The sequence below is a fragment of the Dromiciops gliroides genome, chromosome 5, assembly GCF_019393635.1.
Source record: "Dromiciops gliroides isolate mDroGli1 chromosome 5, mDroGli1.pri, whole genome shotgun sequence".
In the NCBI taxonomy this organism is placed as follows: domain Eukaryota; kingdom Metazoa; phylum Chordata; class Mammalia; order Microbiotheria; family Microbiotheriidae; genus Dromiciops; species Dromiciops gliroides.
Window position 1 is genome coordinate 190,722,633 of NC_057865.1, and position 16,048 is coordinate 190,738,680.

At 41.2% G+C, this 16,048-nt stretch overlaps 1 protein-coding gene across 1 annotated transcript in view; it reads left to right on the forward strand.

Annotated features, from left to right (window-relative positions):
- CD9 (CD9 molecule) overlaps positions 1–16,048 on the forward strand; it is a 58,980-nt gene that overhangs the window by 20,804 nt on the left and 22,128 nt on the right. The window lies entirely within an intron of this gene.

Consider the following 16,048-nt stretch of genomic DNA (forward strand, 5'->3'; position numbering starts at 1 on the left):
AAGAGCTGCCCAAAGCTCAGAAAGTTGAAGTGACTTGCCTGTGGTCACAGGGTTTGTAAGTGTCAGAGTCCAGAAATGAATCCCAAGTCCAGCACCTTCTGTGGTTCCAAATGCCCTGCACATAGTGGGTGCTTAATAAATATTTCTTGAATTACATAGGAATTTCAAAGTATTTTGCATTATTTTCTTAATTAAGCTTCACTACCCTGTGAAGATAGAGGGAGCAATAAATGACACCCTGCCCTCATATTCCTGAAGACAAATGAAGACCAACAGAAGCTTGCTGTTTGCTTGAGGGGGGCAGTGTTCATATAAGCAGTTGGAGGGCTTCTTTAGAAGTCAGGAAGACATGAGTTTGGAACCTACTTCAAACATTATTACTATCAAGACTTTGGACAGGGTATTTCACATCTCTGCCTCAATTTCCTCATTCAGAAAATGGGGTTAATAATGCCTACCGCAGACCTGTGAGATTCTAGGGAGTTAAATGCTGTAAAAGTGCTTGCAAATGTTAAAAGGCTATATATATCTTTATTAGAGAGTCACATGGCTAGTGGGAATTTTCCTGTTTTGTGGCTGGGTCTGATTAAGTTAGATCCTTCTTGTGTTGAGGGACTGCATTAATGATTCTGGGGTAACTGAGAAGTTTAACCTCTTTGGCCTTCCTTCCTACCCACCCCTAGCCTTGGAGGTTGGTGTCCTGAATTTCCCAGGATTCTTTAACTGCCTTCCCTAATGGAAGAGGAAAATCTACTCAGCCCATAAGTGTATCACTGCTATCTTGTACCATCTTCTCAAAGCATTTTACCCAACTGTGCTGTAGCGTCTTTCTCCTTCCTTCCCTTTTCCTCCCCACCATGTGTCCCTGTCCCCGTTCTTTTTTTTTTTTTTTTTTTTTGGTGAGGCGATTGGGGTTAAGTGACTTGCCCAAGGTCACACAGCCAGTAAGTGTCAAATGTCTGAGATCAGATTTGAACTCAGGTCCTCCTGAATCCAGAGCTGGTACTCTATCCACTGCGCCACTTAGCTGCCCCCCCCCCACCCTGTCCCCATTCTTGAAGATCAGATTAGCAAAAGAAATAATACCTTCATATAGCAGAAACTTCCTGCAAAACATGCTGATTCCAACTCTCTACTTTCTATTTTTTAAGAAGCAGTCTTTTACTAACCCTGAGGCAGCTGATAAACTCGGAGTAAGCACCTATGTAGAACTGCTTTCTGTCTCTGTTTTCTTTCTTTCTTTATAGTAGCATTTTTTATTTTTTCATTTTTTGGTGGGGTAATGAGGGTGAAGTGACTTGCTCAGGATCACACAGCTAGTAAGTGTCAAGTGTCTGAGGTCAGATTTGTACTCAGGTCCTCCTGAATCCAGAGCTAATGTTTTATCCACTTCGCCACCTAGCTGCCCCATTGTCTCTGTTTTCAATACATAGTCTAGTCTCTAGACTCATCCCAGGATAAAGTGATATAAATTGCTTCTATTTTGAAGGATGAATGGTAGATTTTTGTGTATTACAAAGGCTTGTGGTATGGAAAGTCTATTAAAATTAATACTAAAATTAATGTTTAAATTTACATTAGCACATTAAAAAAAATTTTAATTAACACCAAAAGGTTAGTTAGTGGAGGAAATCCAGGGTGTTGATAGGGAAGAGACCTAAGGAAACACAGGTAACTGGGGAGGGCTTAGAAATTTTTGCTGTAAGGAGATAGTTAATTTCAGAGGGATTTGCCTTGGAAAACAGATTTCCATGAGTTCATAGAAAGGATAGGTAAGATCCCATGGAATGAATTCAACAGGAGAAATCACCCCTAATACAATCTTAAACCTCATTAAGAGAAGCACAGGGTCCAGAACTAGGCAGGTCACAGTTCCAGTGGAGATCATAGCCCAGATCAAATGACATCTAAAATATGTTGCGTTCCAAATACCATATTTGAGGAAGAAATCCAATAAGGTGGAACATGATATGGACAAGCCTGGAGTCCATGCCATACTAGAGGAATTAGTCTGGTTATGCAGAGAGCAAAACTAGGAATAGATGGAAAGGGTAGAAGCCTCAGAGTGGCAGACCTAGGCCTAAGGTGGGGGAAAACTTTCTAATAATTAAAAATTTGCCTAAATAATTAAAATAGACTGGGCTACCTCAAAAGGTTTTCCTTTACTATACAGCAAGTAAAAATTGAATGACTACATGAAGAATAGGTAACATTTATACAGTGCTTTTTTTTTTTTAGAGGCAAATTCAGGTTTATTATAATGGAAATGGAACCTTGTTATAATTACAGTGTATAAAATTACCCTGCCTCACACAAGAGGTAATGAGTTCACACTTACTGGAGATTTTTATTTTTTTTATTTTTTTTTAATTAATAAAGTATTTTATTTTTTCCATTACATGTAAAGATAGTTCTCAACTTTTGTTTATACAAGCTTTACAATTTCAGATTTTTCTCCCTCCCTCCCCCCTCCCCTAGACAGCAGGTAATCTGATATAGGTTATATATATATATATATATATACACACATAATAACATTAATCCTATTTCTGCATTAGTCATGTTATAAGAGAAAAAATCAGAGCAATGATGAAAAACCTCAAAATAGAAAAAAACAACAGCATCAAAAACAAAAGAAATAGTATGGTTCATTCAGCATCTATACTCCGCAGTTCTTTTTTTTTTTTTTTTCTTGGATTTGGAGATCCTCTTCCATCACAAGTTCCCTGGAACTCTACTGTGCCATTGTATTGGTGAGAAGAATATAGTCCATCACAGTAGATCAACACTCAATGTTGATGATACTGTGTACAATGTTCTTCTGGTTCTGCTCATCTCACTGATCATCAGCTCACACAAGACCCTCCAGGTTTCTCTGAACTCCTCCTGCTCATCATTTCTTACAGCACAATAGTATTCCATTGTATTCATATAGCACAACTTGTCCAGCCATTCCCCAATTGATGGGCACCCCCTCAACTTCCAATTCCTTGCTACCACGTAAAGAGCAGCTATACATATTTTTGTACATGTGGGTCCCTTTCCCCCTTCCATGATCTCTTTGGGCAAAAGACCTAAAAGTGGTATTGCTGGGTCAAAGGGTATGCACAGCTTTATCGCCCTTTGGGCATAATTCCAAATTGCTCTCCAGAATGGTTGGATCAGTTCACAGCTCCACCAACAATGGATTAGTTATACAGTGCTTTTAAGATTTGCAAAGGGGTGTGTGTGTGTGTGTGTGTGTGTATGTGTGTGTGTGTGTGTAAAATCACACTTGGTCCTCACAGCAACTTGTTGGGACCCTTGCCAGGATCCCACATCTACTAGTAAGTAAGTGCTGAGGCAGCAGGCTATGAACTTGTCTTCCTGATTCCAGGTCCCAGCACCCTCTATACAATACCATGGAACTGCCTGCATGATAGTCATTTGTTATTGGGTAGATTTTTGTTCAGCTGTAACTTGGACTACATGGCTTTTGGTATTTCTTCTAACTCCTTTTGTGATTCTGTGATATTCCTAAACCTGTTTCTTAGTGACTTGAGTAATTTCCCCCCCTCATTTACTCCTAGATTCTTAATCTTCTCTTGCCCCCTCAATCCACACCTACTTCAAAAGTATTTCTTTTGAACTGGCTGACTGAATAGAAATACTTCCTCACCTTCTAAATAGAAACCGGTTTTGCAACTTTTGTACTGTCAGATGTTCCAAATCTCCATAATACCTTAAAAAACATTTAAGCCTCATTTTGAATTGAAACTTTTAATTTCAACTCTGGATACTTTTGTTGTAGTTTGATTTCTGATCTTATTCTTATAAAGATTTGATTCATAAAAAGCCATGGGACACATCTTTTATATATAATATTTTATGTAATTGGGGGGGAAATAAAACATTATATTTTAAAGTTTCGCACTGTGGTTTTTTTTATCAATGTCTTTCTGGCTCAGGTTAATGAACCCTTACAGAAGTGATAGAATAGAGGATGGGGCAAGAGGAATAACCAAGAAAAGGTGGACTAAGTGCTTAATTTGGGACTTTTGGTGTGTGTGTTTGTTTGCCAAAAGCTGAGGTGACTTATGAATGTAAATTGATATGTTTTGGCCTCTCTGACTATTTAATTGGTTGAGTAGAAGGCTCATGGCCCGAAAGCTGGGAGGTTCAGGATCTATAAGCAGTGGGTGAATGACGGCTTTCTAGGAGAGGATTGGTGCCTCCTAGCATGAATTGAGCTAGAGGTCCATTTGAGATTTGATGACTTGGTTCTGAACTCAGCGGTGCCAGCTGGTGATTTTAGTCAAGCTCTTTTACTTTTCGGAGTTGTTTCCTCATCTGTAAAAAAGACCTCGTTTCACCAAACCACACAAGGAAAACAAAAAAACACCCGTCTTCCAAAAATAATCTAGCCACTCAGACATTAGGCTTCTTGCCATCTTGAGCCTGCCTTGCCCAGAGCCTGAGGACACTTTAGTTTCTTGGTTGCCATGAGCTCAGACATTAGACCCAACCCAGAGCCAAGTGTCTGTCCCCCATTGAAGCAGTCTTATGGCTGTCCATTATTCCTGTCACTTGGGGTCGTGAGAAAGGAAATGGGCTCTAAGTGCTAGAAGGGCCATAAGTCACATAGCTAGCTAGTGAAAGAAATTGGAATCAGAGCCCAGCAATCCTGGGCTCTTTACTCTTCTCCCTCTGTGTCTTCTATCTCAGTGAATTTCTTCAGTTCCCATGGGTGCAACCATCATCTCCCTAGATGACTCTCAAACCTCTGTATCTATCCCCAGTCTTTCTCCTGAACTTCCTAACCACTTAGACCAACTCCTTGCTGGATATCTCCACCTAGATGTCACATCTCATCTGAACTTGTCTGAAATGAAACTCCGCTCCCTCCTCAGCCCACACTTAACCTTCCTTCAAAACTTCCCTGTTACTGTTGAGTACACCACTATCCTTTCAGGCACCCAGGAGTTATCTTTAACTCTACCTTCTTCGTCACCTCCCACATCCAATCAGTTGCCTCAGTCTTTTTTTTTTGATGGAGCAATGAGGGTTTAAGTGACTTGCCCAAGGTCACACAGCTAGTAAGCGACAAGTGTCTGAGGCCAGATTTGAACTCAGGTCCTCTGCCTAGTTGTTTTAATTCTATTTTTCACCATCTCTCATATCCAATCTTTTCTTGCCTATCTACTAGGGCAGCCATCCAATTCAGAGCCTTATCACTCTTGCCTGGTTGATCTCCATTTTTCCCTCCAAGGATAATAGCATCAGAGTTGAAAAGGTCTTCTAGAAAGTCATCTAGTCTAACCTCCTCATTTTCCAGAACAGGGAGAACTGAAGCCAAGAGTGACTTGTTCAAAAGTTCCACAGCAAGAGGTAGAGCTGGGTTTTGAACTTGGGTCATTAACTCCAAGTTAGTGCTCTTTCCACTATATCCTACTGCCTCCTTTACATGCTCCATAGAACTATCCAAGTAATTTTCTTAAAAACAGGTCAAACCATATCATTCCCTGATTCAAGAATCTTAATGGCTTCCTAGTATCTCTGTGCTAAAATGCCAATTCCTTGGTATGGCCTCTTAAAGCATGCATAGATTGGCTTCATTCTATCTTTAAGATTGATACACTTTCTCCTTCATCTTCCCTCTTAAATTTAGGCCAAACTAATCTATTTCTGTTTCCCAATCTGGGCATGCCAACTTCTGCTTTCATTCATGCTTTAGAATGGGCTATTTCCCATGCCCCAAAATAAGACCTCTTCCTCCTCACCTCAGAATCCCAGCTTCCTTCAAGATTTAGGGGAAATATAGCATGTATCCTTATAAGCATATACAAAATAAGGGAGTTTTGTTTCAGTTCTTTCCAGTCATGTCCAACTCTTTGCGACCCCATTTGAGGTTTTCTTGGCAAAGATGCTGGAGTGGTTTGTCATTTCCTTTCCAACTCCTTTTACAGATGAAGAAACTGAGGCAAATTGGGTTAAGTGACTTGCCCATGGTCACACCGCTAATTAGTGTCTGAGGCTAAATTTGAACTCAGGAAGGTGAGTCTTCCTGACTCCAGGATCAGCACTCTATCTGCTATACCGTCTAGCTGCCCTATATACAAAATAAATGTAGGATAATTTGGGGGGATGCACTAGTATCTGGGGAGATTGGGTAACAGGAAAGGCTTCTCATGTCAAGGATAGCACTTGAACTATATTCCAAAGGAAACAAGGCAGTCTGAGAGACCAAATTGAGGAGGGATTCTATCTTATCCATGGGAGATGGTCAGCACATAGGCATGGAGACAGAAGATGGGACCTTTTATGTGAGAAACATAATTAAGGCTAGTTTGGCTAGACTACAGAGTGCACAAAGGGAAGTAATCTATAACAAGGCTGGAAAGGTAGGGTGGAGCTAGGCATTAACAGCCTTTAAATGCCACCAGGGGCAATTATATGATTCTAGAGGTAATAAAAAGCCAATGGAGTTTGAGCAGGGAACTGACATGTGCAGACCGCATTTAGGAAATCAATTTAGCAGTTCAGTGGAGGAAACCACCTTGAAACAGAGAGACCAAAAATTATAATTATTCATAACAAGCATAATATAGCACTTTGTTGTTCAGTCATTTTCAGTTGTGTCCAACTCTTTTGTGACCCCATTTAGGATTGTCTTGGCAGAGATGCTGGAGTGGTATCTAGGTTTTACAAATTGCTTTAAAAAACATCCCATTTCTATTCCTCATGACAATCTTGAAACTTAGGTGCTATTACTGTTACCACTTTATAGAGGAAAAAACTGAAGTAGACAGAAATTGACCTGGCCAAGCACACACAGCTAGTGTCTGAAGCCGGATTAAACTGAAGTCTTCCTGACCCAAGTCCAGTGCTATATCTACTGTATCACCCAGATGCCAACCAATTACAAAGTTGATATAATAATAAAGGCAGGAGAATGACAAGGGCCTGAATGGGGGTGGTAGCGGAGTACAGAGATGGGGTCAGATTTGAGGCAGTCTTTGGAGGTCGGATCATCAGGACTTGGCCACTGATTAGATAAATGGGGTGAGGAATAATAAGGAATTTAGGAGGACAGAAAGCTTGGGAACCTGATTGATTAGAAGGGCAGTGGTACCCTTGATGGTGACAGGGAAGTTTGGAGAATTCAATAGAAAAAAAGGATGAAAGACAGGACCAAGGTCCAACTAGTAGAAAGCAGGAGAAAACGCGAAGCACAAGGCCTATTTTCCACAGACACAGAACTGAAAGATGATGGATGAAAATAGAGTGCAATTACCAGAACAACATGTGAAGCTCTCCATTCTGCTTCTCCCTCCCCCTTCTCCCATGGCCAATTACACAAGCCTATTGTTGGTATCTACTCAGAGCTTTTTTCAGGAAAGACAAATTATTTCCATACTACAAGGGTTAGAAATAAAATGAAGTTGAGTAAGCTAGTTTGATCCGGAACTGTGAGTATAGACTTGGTTTCCTACTTGTCTGTCACATGATATAAATATGACCTTGGACCAAAAGCAGATTTTCCTTCTAGAGCCTGAGAAGGTACTAGGTGAGGCAGGTGGGCAGTGCTGCCATGGTAGACATATTGGAACAACGAGTATGGGAGGAAGGATGGTGGATTCAATTCTGGATTTTAAAACCTGACTTTGACTGCTTTCTTCCATCCTTATCATCTGTATGTTCATAGGGAAGTTGCTTCACCTTTCAGTTTTATTTTCTCCCTCAATAAAATGAGAATAATGGTATCCATTGTACCTACTTCATAGGATCGTTGTGAAGATCAAATGACATGATGTGTAAATAGCCCTATAAAAACTTAAACATTAGCTATTGTTAAGGTGCTTGTGGCTGGACCATTGCAACTGTCATTTTCATGGCTGAGTTTCATTTCATCATCATTAAAGGATATCCAGGCAATTTCTTAACCTCCCCAAGTTCCATTTATTTTCTGAAGTCTTTTGTTTGTCATGAGTCCTTCATTTAAAGGCAAGATTCTCTTTAGGAGTATGGGTTCCTTCCTGTGGGGGCAGGTAGGTGGCACAGTGGATAGAGCACTGTCCCTGAAATTGGAAGGACCTGAGTTCAAATCTCACTTCAGATACTTAACTAGCTGTGTGAAGCCTGGGCTAGTCACTTAACCCAATTGCCCTTAAACATCTGGGGCCATCTCCAGTTTTTCCTGATATGACCCCCCACTGTACCCAGATGGCTCTGGTGGAGAGAGTGAGGCTTGTGACTTTGCATAGCCCTGACTCACTTAAATCAATTCACTGCAAGTCATGACATCACCCTGATGCCATGGTCCTCTTTGAGAATGAAGGACAAACAACTCCTTCCTGTGCTCTAAATAAAATGGCTGCCTGAGAAAGAAGGTACTAGTCTGACCCTTTCAGAGTTTAAATATGGCATTTCTCCATATCAATCTAAAGCCAAAATGAAACTCTTGTTATAATCTAAATATAGTGGTTGGACTAAGATGAAGAAACTGAGACCCAAGGAAAGGACGTGGCTGATCTGAACTACCAGCTAATCCACTCATCATTCCACCTCATGTCAAAATTGTCCCTGATGTCTAGCATGCACTTGCCCCTCCAGTTTTGTCTCTGAATCCTTATCTAGATGCATCTCAATGCTACCTCCTCTTCCCTTGGCCTCCTTTAGACTCCCTTTCTTAGAATACCTTGTTTTCACTTCCCTGTTTCCATGTTGTATCTTGTCCCAGTGTAAGGTTCTTGAAGAAAGGCACTGGTTTTTTGTTGCTTTTTATTTTGACTTTTTTTGGGTCTTTGTGTCTCTACCACTTAGTAGGGCTCTTTGCACATATAGGCACTTTAATAATGCTAGTTGGCTTGGCTTGGTTTGGCCATGATTTGGCCACAGTTACATAGCTGATGATTGTCCAAGCTAGGACCTGAACCATCGAAGTCTGACTCCTGATCTAGTGTTCCTTCTGCTATGTCATCAAGCTGCTGACAAGACCCCCCTGCCTTGCTGCAGGCTGCTTCTGCCTTCTGACTCTCCAGTTCCCTTTGCTTTACAGCAGCATCTTTCACTTGTTCCCTGTGAGCCAACTCAGCGATCTTTCCTTCACCTCTATCCCATTCTATCTTGCATAATACCTGTTGGAATAGGTTCTATCTTAGTCCCTTAAATTAAAACAGTCTGTCATTTTCATCTTTGTATCCACCAGCACCCAGCACAGTGCCTTGTATGTTGCTATGGGGTGGTCAAGGAGGACTAGCACCTCTGGGTTGAGGGTCTGTTGAGCCATTTTCCAGGCTACTTATCCACCTTTGGTATCCACTTTTCACACCAACTCTCACCTGTGGTTCCAAGAAACTGTGGCATGCTAAGCAGCCACACCCTGGTAAAACTGTCTCAGTCGATGGCTCCTAAACCAGGTTTGAAGGTAACCTGCAGGCCTGAGACTCATCAGTGCATTAGGGGAATGTCCATCCCCAAACTTGTGAAGACTTCCTCTAGTGGATTGGGTGGATGAGAACAATTGTGTTCCAATGGCCACAAGGCAGCTGAAGCAGGCACTGTGGAGCACTTGGAGCTTGGTCAGACATCGAAGACACCAAGGTAAGCCACTGCATCCTGGGTCATCACCAGTCATCTTGACTTTTGTGCTGCCACTGGACCTCTGACTCTCAAAGAGAAAATGAGGCTGGACAACTTGTGCAGATTTGCCTCACTTAGATCCAATTCGTGAGCAAGTCAAGACATCACCCTCAGGATGTCATTGGTTCTCTTGGAAAACAAAGGATCAACAACAATAACAACTTGGTCATACGAGAAGTATGTGTCAAATGCAGACTTCCTATCACCAAGCCAGTTCTCTACCCACAGTTCCATGCTGCCTCTTGTTTAGTACACAGCACTTAATAAATGTTGAATTCTTAATATATTTTCTTATAGGTGTATATTGGACCTGTTAGGGCCATGTTATTGTCCTATGGCATTATTTGGAGGTTTTTTGGAGCCATCGTGTTGTGAGTTCCAAGAGCTTACTGCCTTTCCTCTGCCATCTTGGCTCCATCCCAGAAACCCTAGGGCCATGCTATAATTGTTGTTTTTGATACTGCTTACTTTCACCTTCAATTAGCCTTCCTTGCATGGTCTGACAGACAGTTTCTTCAGATTTAAAGTGACGTCTTTAATGATGTACATGGCATCTTCCTCTTTGGCTAGTTAGATCTCTAATTCAATCAGAAAAGGAAACAAAGGCCATCCATCCATTGGTGGTTACGAATTTTGTGACTCAGAACTCCTAGCCCCTGCCTCACTTCCCTTTCCTTTCAACTTCCTTTTAAATTGTAATGTCTCAGGCTGTCTGAGTAATTCTTTGTCTCTCTCCAGAGTCAATTGCAGCTAAGTAATTGCAGCTAAGGCAATGGCACTATTAATTCTGAGCACAGCATCCAAGGAAATGGGGTTCCTGGGTTCTGTATATGTCTTTGCCTACATTTCTCAGAGCCTAGTGTGGTTCAGTGGAAAAGACTCTCTGGATTAGGAGTATGAGGATGTTGGTTTTGAATCTTAACTCTGTCCCTTGCCACGTAAGTGACTTTGGGTAAGTCACTTACCTGTTTCCGCCTCAGTTTTCTGTCCATAAGAAACCTATTCTTCACTCAATTACAGCATTTGAAGCCCTCCATAGGGAACAAAACTGAGAGTCAAAGAGATGTAGTGATTTATCTAAATTCACTGAGTTAATTAGTTGCCTGCCAAGCTAGGATGGAACTTATCTCCTCTTGACTCCTTCTGGGTCCACAGTTCTTCCACGTCACCTTATGCTTTGAGATGAGAGCATAAAGTCCTCATCTCTTTTTTTGAATCACCGGTATTCTTTTCATGGTGTTTTTTGATAGTAGGCTGTTTCTCGGCATTACCAAGGAATAAGTGGATAACTATACTCAACAACTTGCTAATAAGGAAAATGACTTGAGATGACCCAAACTAGGGCTGCCCCCTTATTAGTAGAGGTTCAAGGCAGGAAAGGACATCAGACTGCCCCACACACGGCATAGGACCTTCTTCCTCTGGGCCACTTCTGCTTCTGGCTATCAGCTGTGTTCCATCATGAGAGCACTACTGACTAAGGAAAAATATTTGTGGGCTGAAGTCTGTCCAAAACCCAGAACCCTCTGCCAGGGCCCATAACTGTGTATGCGGCTGTATCCTATTTGTTTTAGATGGTAACCCTTTCAAGTAAGTAAGATAGCCAGGAGTCTGAAAGAAGGAACTTGGAGACACTTGTTTGTTGCTTTTTCCCCCTCTTTGGAAACTAATGTGAATTTGTTCATTCTCTCTCCCCAACCCCCCCCTCCCTTTTTTTTTCTGCTGTCTTTAATGCTTAATTTATGCCGAAAATGAACTGCTTTGTTTAAAGAGGTGAATCAATACCCTCAGGGGCCCATCAAGGCATCTAAGAATCTTCATACCATTTTACTAGCCAGACCCCTAGATAGACGATCAGGTCCTAGATTGATGTGGTAGAGTAAACAGAGCACCAGAAAAAGGCCTGAGTTCAAATCCTATCCCCAGAACCGTATTAGCTATGTGACCCAAGGCAATTTACTTTTCCTGTGAAATGATATTGAACCTGATGGTCTCTTCAGACCTACATCCGTAATCTTGTTTTTTCCTGAACAAGGTCATCAAGGTCAGAGGGTGGAGAGGAGACAAGGAAAAGATAAATTTTTACTTTTTAAAAATAATCAATGCTTTCTTTTTTTGTTTGTTTGTTTTTTGTTTTGGGGTTTTTTGGGGGGGCAATGTGGGTTAAGTGACTTGCCCAGGGTCACACAGGTAGTGTTAAGTGTCTGAGACTGGATTTGAACTCGGGTTCTCCTGAATCCAGGGCCTGTGCTTTATCCACTGCACCACATAGCTGCCCTATTTTTCTTTTCTTTTTTTTTTTTGTGAGGCAATTGGGGTTAAGTGACTTGCCAAGGGTCACACAGCTAGTAAGCGTTAAGTGTCTGAGGCCAGATTTGAACTCAGGTACTCCTGACTCCAGGGCTGGTGCTCTATCCACTGCGCCACCTAGCTGCCCCCCATTTTTCTTTATAAACAGGCCCATGAACCTATGTCTCTGCATGGCTATATTTGTCTAAACTCAAATCATCTCCTTTGAATCTTATTTTTTTTTTCTTCCAAAGCTGTCCTATCATCATTATCTGGTCACAAAGGTTAATACTTGTACTGATAGTGAGTATGAACCATTTAGTTGGCTGACTCATGGGGGGGGGGGGATGACCAGACAATGTTCAAAGGGCAGTCCTGAGTGACCTTACCACTGGAGAGAATTTTAAGGACATGGGAGAGGTGTTCCTATGTTTCTTCAATGGTGAATGTGTTCAAAATGCCTCCTCTTTCCAAATCACTTCCCCAGCTACTTTCTCTGATCTTCCTGAAAGGCATATCTCACTTTCTGTTGTAATTCTTTATCATAGATATAAACTATAAAATTCTATGAAAGCATGGGCTTTTTCTTATTTCAAAATCATGTCTCTTACAGCTCCTAGTGCAGTATTTGGCATAAAATGTTTGTAAAAAATGTTTGTTTGGGGCAGCTAGGTGGCGCAGTGGATAGAGCATTGGCCTTGGATTCAAGACCTAAGTTTAAATCCCGCCTCAGACACTTGACACTTACTAGCTGTGTGACCCTGGGCAAGTCACTTAACCCCAATTGCTTCACCAAAAAATAAAGAAAGAAAGAAAAGAAAAAAACACTGTTTGTTTGATGCTATCCACCTCCAGAAAAAGAATTAATATTGTCTGAATATAGACTGCAGCATATTACGTTGCACTTTGTTTCTCTCCTTTTTCTTCAAGTCTTCTTGTACAAAATGGCTAATGTAGAAATATTTTACATGATTGCACATATATAACCTATTTCAGATGCTTACTGTCTCAAGGATTGTCTTTCTTTCTATTTGTATTCCTGGTACTTAGCACAATTGCCTAGTACACAGTAGGTTCTTAATAAGTATTTACTGACTGATATAAAGAAAATCAAAAACAGTCCCTTCTTTCTTTTAGTCATTTCAGTAGTGACCCCATTGGCAAAGATGCTGAGTGGTTTGCTTTTTCCTTCTTTAACTTTTTGCAGATGAGGAACTGAGGCAATCAGGGTTAAGTGACTTGCCCAGTGTCACAAAGCTAGGAAGTATCTGAGGTCAGATTTGAACTCAGGTCCTCCTGACTCCAGGGCTAGCAGTCTATCCACTTTGCTACCTAGCTGGTTCAGTTACAGACCACTGCAATGAAGCAAATGTGAATTTTTTTTGTTCCCCAGTGCATAAAAATGTTTACATCAAGGTACATACCTTAATTCAAAAATTGCCAAATAATGCTAACACTCATCTGAGCCTTCAGTGAGTCATCATCTTTTTGCTGGTTAGAGGGTCTTGCCTCAATGGTTTTTTGTTTGTTTGTTTTTTACCTTAATGTTGATGACTGGTGTCTGATCAGGGCAGTGGATGCTGAAGGTTGGTGGGGCTGGGGCAGTTTCTTAAAATAAGACAGCAATTGAAGTTGTCCTCATCTATTGAACATTGAAAGACCACTGTAGGATTATTAATTGGCCTAATTTCAATGTTGTTTCGTCTCAGGGAATAGGGAGGCCTGAGGTGAGGGAGAGGGAAGCCAGTCTGTGGAATAATTGAAACACACATAGCATTTATGGATTAAGTTTGCTATCATATATGGATGCAATTTGCTAGACCCCCAAAACAATTTCAATAGTAACATCACAGATTACCATAATAGATATAATGAAAAAGTTTGAAATATTGCAACAGTTACCAAAATATGACACAGACACAATGTGAGTACATGCTGTTGGAAAAATGAAGCAAATAGACTTGCTCAACACAGTATTGCTACAAACTTTCCATTTGTAACAAAAACACACACACGTACACACACGCGCACACACACGCACACACACACACACAAAAAACATCCAGGGCAGGCTAGGTGGCGTAGTAGATAAAGCACCAGCCTGAATTCAGGAGGACCTGAGTTCAAATAGGACCTCAGATACGTGATGCTGTGTGACCCTGGGCAAGTCACTTAACCCTCACTGCCCTGCAAAAAAAAGAAGCTTTTTCTGATATAACTCACATTTCCATAGAACTTTAATGTGTTTTTTTTTAAAGCACCCCCCCCCCAATATCTGCAATAAAAAGCAAAACTCAATAAAGCAAGGTATGCTTATATTGCCCTCCTTCCTTACCCCTGCCTTCTAGAGTCCCGGGGTACCATCTTTTGCATGAAACCTTTTCTGATTTACCTGCCCCAAAATTGCTAGTGCCCCCCCCCCAAAGAAAAACTACCTTCTATTTAACTACTTTGAATTTATTTCTATTATTCTCTTTATATATATGTGTGCTTGTGGTCACTCCTTTTGAAATTGTAAGTTGTAATTATTTCATTCATTGAACTTGAAAGTCCATATCCTGGCACAGTGCCTGGCAGAGTAGATAGTTGATAAAGACCTGTTGATTGATTGACCTTCTGGCCTTTTAACCACCCTCAGGACTTATTCTTTCTGCTAAATTGTTTCTGCTGCAAATGAACTAAAACCCAAGCATTCATATCTGTTTCTTCTGGGGAAGCCTGGGGAAATGCTTACATAAAACTACCAAGTCTACTTGACACCAGCTGTGTGGCCCTGGGCAAGTCACAACCCTTGTTGCCCTGAAAAAAAAAAATACCAAGTCAAACTAAGTCAACTTGGAACTTCCCCCCATGGAGAAAATAGACCCAACTTGGGAATGATGTGGACACTGACAAGGGCACCTTTTCCCTTGCTGCTAGACACGTTAGATTTAAAGTAAAGATTGTCTATAGCAGAGATGACTTTGTAAGACTTTTGTAAAGCGCTTTCCTCACACCAACCTTGTGAGGTAGGTAGTACAAATATTATTCCCATTTCATAAGTGGAGGAAAGAGAGGCTCCAAGAGGTGACTGGAGAGGACCTTACTCATTTATGTACATTCAGAAAATATTTATCCTTTTCCCTACCATCAAGAAAACTCAAAAAACAGATTGAGGTCCTAGCTCACAGATGGATTGCTTTATTGAAGATGCTTTTCATGGGATTGTGGAATTTGAGTTTCAAGCCCAAATCTCCAGCACTATCCAAGTCACCACATTCCCCATGGTGTGGCAAAACAGGAAGGAAGAGATTCTCTTTATAGGTGACAAGATCTATCTTCCAAGTAGAGAGAGCTGATACTGCCCTGTAAGTCCCTCCATAGAAGGTAGATAACAGAAGAAAGCTACAGTCTCGTGAATTGGTCTGGAGCCTGCCTAGCTCATGTCTAGCCACCTCTACTCTGTAGGCTTGAACTGTTTTATTGATAACCATGTACACCCTAATTGGAAGAGATTTTAGATTTTGGTTTGTTGTTTTTAGTTTCCAACTCTTCATGATCCCATGGAGGTTTTCTTTGGCAAAGATACTGCAGTGGTTTGCCATTCCCTCCTCCAGCTCATTTTACAGATGAAGAAACTGAAGTAAACAGTGTTAAGCAAGTTGCCCAGGGTCGCACAGCTAGTCAGTGTCTGAGGCCAGATTTGAACTCACGAAGGTGGGTCTTCCTGACTCCAGGCCCAACATCTTATCCACTGTGCCACCTAGGTATTGAGTTTTTAGGTAGGGAGCTCTAATGTACCAATCCCTAGGACAGAGCAGCATAGGAATGATACAGAACACAGCACTAGAAAATTTGGTTCATTCTTTGTCCTACTGACCTAAAACTCAGGTTGTTCACTGGGTGAGCTAGCCATCCCTAATTTTCCTCAATTTCTCCATCTTTAAATAAGATGATTTCTTCCCAGCTGAGCAAACATGATCTCATTGGTTAATATTTACTGGGTCCATAGCTGAAAAAAAATCATTTGGGGCTCATTGTGTTTGGTGTTGCCTGGTGGGAAATAAGGTAAACAGGGGAGAGGCAAGGAGGAGTAGAACTAAATATTTGATGTTCATTCATTCATACAAAAGGGTGTTGGGATCATCATGTTCATCCA